The following is a 5828-nucleotide window of genomic DNA, read 5'->3' as shown; positions in this document are numbered from 1 at the left end:
GGGGTTTGCAAAATCCCATCAGGATCCTGAAAGAGCAGAGTCACCTCATAGGAGCCCCTGAATTGGGTAGATGGAGTCCCAGTCCTAAGTTGGAGCAGTCGGTTCTGGAAATGAGGGAATGTTGCACTGGGGCTGTAGGATGGGTAAAGATACCCGAGAGGAGGGGGAATCTCCCATTTGTAGGGAAGGCAGCTGTTTCCTTTCCTGAGAGTTTCTAAAATATGTGATTTGCTTGGGTAGCCACCTCTCTGGCACAGAGACGTGACACTTTTGTTATTTTTCCGGTGACACTTGGGCTGAGATGGGCTAAGGGGAGATTTTTCAAAAGATGAACCACTCTTAAACCAGATGCCATGCAAAGCAGCTTCTTCTACCCCCAACCCTGAGGGGCAGGCCGTGTGAACAGAGTCCAATGATTTTGAAATAAAAAGTCTCCCCCTGAAAGAGCTTTCTGGCAGGCCCACGCTGGCAGTGACAGACCTGTGATGGTGAGGACACATGCTTTCTGCTTATTCTAACCTGGTACACTCAGCATTGCCTGCTCCCAGCTCTGGGATCTGCTTTGTTTTTGAGAAGTCTAATCATGCTGGAGACAAAGGTTTACAGGAGTGATTCCCAGTATTTTTGCTTCCAAGTGCCTCTCCCTAAACATTTGCTTTGGAAAGATTTGGTCTCCAACCAATTAAATGACTTTTTTTTAAATGACCCATTAAGATGACTGTTTCTCCATGTTCTAATTAATCATAGATGAATGTGTTTGCCAGTCAAGTTTCCAATAAGCATGAGCACTTGGTGTCCCCACATGAGGGAGTACGATTGCAACTTGGTGCAACGCCATTTGACATTTCAGTTGACCTTTGACCTTTGATGACAGATAAATATGCTTCTTCCCCTGGGCTTCTCAAAATGTTTGAACACCATTGGAGACCCAGGACATACAATCTGCCTTCCTGGGGAACATTGCTTTGAGGTGTAGAAGATGACAATTAAGGTGACTGATGAGGGGGACACTCAGAACCAAGAAATCTGGCTTTAAAAGGTATACTTAGGAAAGAATGGATCACCTCAAGGGGAGGGAAATGTATACTTGAGAGAAAGAAGGAAGGAGAAATTCTGGAAGAGATGGATCTAGATTTTTTTTTTAAATTTTTTTTTCCAACGTTTTTTATTTATTTTTGGGACAGAGAGAGACAGAGCATGAACGGGGGAGGGGCAGAGAGAGAGGGAGACACAGAATCCGAAACACAGAAACAGGCTCCAGGCTCCGAGCCATCAGCCCAGAGCCTGACGCGGGGCTCGAACTCACGGACGGCGAGATCGTGACCTGGCTGAAGTCGGACGCTCAACCGACTGCGCCACCCAGGCACCCCATGGTGGATCTAGATTTGATGGAGTTTGAACTTTACGCCCTTTGAAGGGCTGGCCCTCTCTAAGGTAAAGATTACAAAATTAGGTATTAGATCTCGAGGAGTCCTGCAGCTTTAGGGTTCACTAGCTTCCCAACAAATCTGCTTGGCCTGTGAAAGGCTTTCTTGTGGGGCTCATCATTCTGCACAGGTGACCCTAGCACAACTGAGATGTAGCTCCTGGTCTGCTCAGCAGGCTCTTTTCCCAAAATAGCAGCAGTGATCATCTGTCTTGACACCTTGACCCAAACCTGATCCCCTGACCTTAGTTCAGTGTGTATGAAACCTCTATATGGTTTCAACCTTTGTTCTGGGGCCATCTATCTACTTTATGCCAGGAATTGGGGATAAAGAACTGAATAAACTAGGAGGAGCCAGGGTGGCTGAGTGGATTAAGTGTCAGACTCTTGAATTCAGCTCAGATCCTGGAGTCATGGGATCAAGCACCGTGTCAGGCTCCATGCTAAGTGTGGAGCCTGCTTAGGATTCTGTCTGGCCCTCCACCCCCTGTTCACATTTGTTCTCTCTCTCTCTCTCTCTCTCTCTCTCTCTCTCAAGACAAAACAAAACAAAGTGAATAATAATAGTCATGACAAACATAGAAACCAATGTTTAAAGTGGAAGTTGGCAAAGGAGATTCAAGGTATGCATAAGCAGCTCTGGAAACCCCCCAGAAGGGGTAATCAACTCTGTCGGGAATGGAAGGAGAGAACACGTGGGGAGTCCAGAAAGATAAAGTCCACCAAGCAAACTTTTCTCTACTCAACACTCAAGCTAACATTAATGCATGCATAGGCTTTCCTCATATTTTCTACAAAAATGTGATTGCACCGGGAAACTCAGGAGACAGAGCAACCTGGGTTTCCATCTCTGGTTGGCTACTTACTAGCTGTGTGGCATTGGGGGATGATTTAAATTTTTTTTTTTTTTGTAAATCCTTATCTGAAAATAGGAAAACAATAATATTCTTATGGTTGTTCGGAGAATTAAATAAGTCAACAAACGAAGGCATAGGTGTCCAACACATAGTAAGTTGCTAATATATATTAACCATTATAACATGCATGTTGCTCTCCATGACTTAAATATACATCAGTTTGCATATCTCCATGAAAATATGTAGAGCACTACCTTTTTCATGGCTGCATACTATTTTGACATGGCTATGGCAGTTTACATAAGCGGTCCCCTATCAATGCCTGTTTGGGTTATTTCTAAGTATTCTCAACTACAAACAAAACTGTAACAAATAACTTTGCACATGTATCTTTGCACAATTGTGCAAATATTTCTGTAGCATTTGTTTCATGAACTGTGCTGCCACTGAATTTGCCTATTTGGGTGTTTCACATATACTGTCAATCACCATCAAATGGGGCACCTCACTTTAAATTTCCAGCAATGGTAAATGAGACTTTTCCCATCTACCTACCAACACAAGGCACTACCAACCATTTAGATCTTTCCCATGAAGGCTTTATTAGAACAGAAGGGAACAAGAGAAAGTCCAAAGAGGGAGGCAGGGAAGCATAAGAAAATACACCCAAGGGTTCAGAAGTCCAAGGAAGGAGGGGGAGGTTGAGAGCAGAGGGCTAATGTCCCATGTGCAGGCAGACCTGTCTCTACCCTAAGAGTACTTGGTCTTCAGGATTAAGAGCAGAACCAGGATAGTTCTGGAAGCATTGATTGCTCAGGGTCTCATGACGCAAGCCCACAGCACTAGGCCATGTCATCTATTCCTTTTGAGGGAGGCCCGTGGCAAAGTCTCCCTCGAACCTCTTGAGCTTCAACCTAAGGCTAGCACAAACAAACCAGTGATTTCAAAACCACATTTTGAGAGCACCAGTCTGTGGCATAGCTTTCTATGAAGAGTTTCCCGAACAGTAGAGAAGTTCAGAATCTAAGCTCAGGTACTTTTCAAGATCAGCTCTTATGCTATCTTTTACCCTCAGTGGCAATCTAAGGCAGGAGAATGGCTTTGGATTCATGTAGACTTTCATTAAAGTCTACAACTCTGCCACTCACTAATGTGGTGATGTGAATCTCAGTTACCTCATCTGAGAAATGGGGATAATATTCTCTCTAAGAGGGAGAATCTTTGTGTGAAGGTTACGTGATAAAATCTATGTGAAGGGCTGGGCTCCTTAGCGAATGTAAGCTCCCTTTTCCCCTAATTCAGTGTGGAGCAGGTGTGGGTCTGGTGCCCACAGACACACTGCACATGAGGCAGATTAGTATGCTTGAGTTGGACTTTCTGCAGAATTAAAAAAAAAAAACAAAACCCACCATCCCAGTATCTACTCTCTCAATGCACTACTTCTATTGACAGATTATTTGTGACAACTCAGTGAAGATGATTAAAAAAAAAAATAACAGCAGCACTGAATCCTATGCTTTAAGTGAGTGAATTATATGGTATGTGAAAGACTTCTCAATACAATTGTTATTTGAAAAAAAAAAGGATTATCTCTGGAGGTCAGTTTTCTGCTACCTAATTTTGTGGCTACACAGAACCCAATGAGAATGAAATGTAATTACATATTGAAATGTCAATCTTTGTGCTTTTCTATGCTTTCTCAGCCTTAATTCTCTTTAAGACATCTATGTCATTTTGGAGAAAATTAGGATTATTCAAGCAGGAGTGCAAAGGGGGAAAAGCCAGTGTTTATTTTTTTTCACTTCCAAATTTAAAAATTTTGAAAACGGGATTTTTGATTTATACAAGGAGGATGTTGTTGAAAGAAAAGGCTCATGCCGTCAAAGCAGGCGGCCCTGACAGAAACAAGATAGTTTATGCTCAACATTGAGTGTTAAAGCATGGAGGAAGACCTGCTTCACTTTAGCCCCTGCCCCACCCCCCAGGAAACCAGAGAAGGTCTCTCCGGTGGGAACAGGATGGAGCAGGATCCTGGAAACCAGTGGATTGGGGTGGTGTGAGGTAAGGGTGGCAAGGAGGTTGTGGGGGATTCATGGAGAAAAGTGGAGTCAGCAGTAACCGGCTGAGTCTTCACCATTGACAGGGGGCTACCTGCTCTTAAAGACCATACCAGTGGGGTGTGCCCAGCCTGTTGAATGTGAAGAACGGTAGGGGCACAAGTCACTATCCCATGAGGGTCTTCTCTCCATTGCTGTCTGCTCACCACCTGTGGATGTGATACGTGTTACATTCGTCCATACACTAAGATTTTGCTAAGACCCTTCGCAATTGCTCTGATTGCCTGAGGTCGTCACTTCCTTTTCAGTGGCCCCAGGTGCAGATTTTGTAAGCACTGAGTGAGGACATCCTGCAGGCAGAGAGAGCCCTGTCTTCCAGCCTCAACAGAAGTCCCACAGCCTTACATGGTCCCCCACTGAGTGCTTTTCCTAAGTACTTTGTGTGGGAGTCCTTAGCTATCGTTGGGTTCTTTTTATCCTTTATTTTTTAAGCTCAACTTCTACTCTGTCCAGTTCTTGCATCAGCCACTGCTCTGCCTCCTGGCACCAAATGAAAAGCATGAAGAACCCATTCAGCTCACTTTCTGAATCATTTGACGTTTTCCAGACTTTCCAGCTTAGAGGTAGCCAAGAGGAGGAGCAGACAGGGGAATGTGACCCATATATGATTTGTCACCTCCAACATTACTTTGTCAGGAAAGTTTCCAGCTCAAAGAGTGGAAGGATTGAAAGGGAGGACAGGAAAGGACAAGATTCTTGTTGTCCAAAAAAAGAACAAAGGGAAGGGGTGAGGGATGAAGTCACTCTGCCTCTCCAAGGAGCCCCCCCCCCCCCTCTAAGGAGTGCCCCTCTCCCAAAAATGCCTTCACAAGAGTGTTGAGATTAAGATCAGGGAAAGATAAACAACTCAGCTGAGATCCAGGATGAGCTGAGTTTGTGCTGGCATTGATGTCCAAGTCAGACCCTGGCTCACCAAACCCAGCAAAACCTTGAACTTTAAAATTATGATGAGGTTTTGTTGTGATTATTTCCAGAGGAAGAGAACGATGAAGAGAAGCAAGATTGCTTAAAATGTTCTTTCTTCACCCTGGAAAATGTCCCCTGATTTGGAAAGGGATAACGCTAAAGGCAAAATCTTGAATATACACCACCATAGCTGAGAAAGGATGGGCATGGAGTGCCTTAATGACAATTCACGTTCAGAGAATCCAGTAGGAGTGTTGAGGCTTCAGTGCAATCTGGGCCTGGGCTTTATTAAAGAACAGGGCCTGGAATATGGAGATGGCCCCTTTGTACCTCTCACTGGTCGGACTATATCTGAAGTGCTGGGCTGAGTTTTAACAAAGAAGAGGTCTTCCAAATGACAGACACTGTCAACTCACTACCACTGCCAGCTCTTATCATTGCCCTACCTCAAACCTGGTGTCCCCAGATCCCCAGAGCAAATCTGGAGTGGGGCAGAGTGTTGGACATCTGTGCTTCCCCAGA

This window comes from Felis catus, chromosome A3 (assembly GCF_018350175.1).
Source record: "Felis catus isolate Fca126 chromosome A3, F.catus_Fca126_mat1.0, whole genome shotgun sequence".
Classification (NCBI taxonomy): Eukaryota; Metazoa; Chordata; class Mammalia; order Carnivora; family Felidae; genus Felis; species Felis catus.
The sequence above is the reverse complement of the archived record's forward strand: the minus strand, read 5'-3'. Positions refer to the sequence as shown.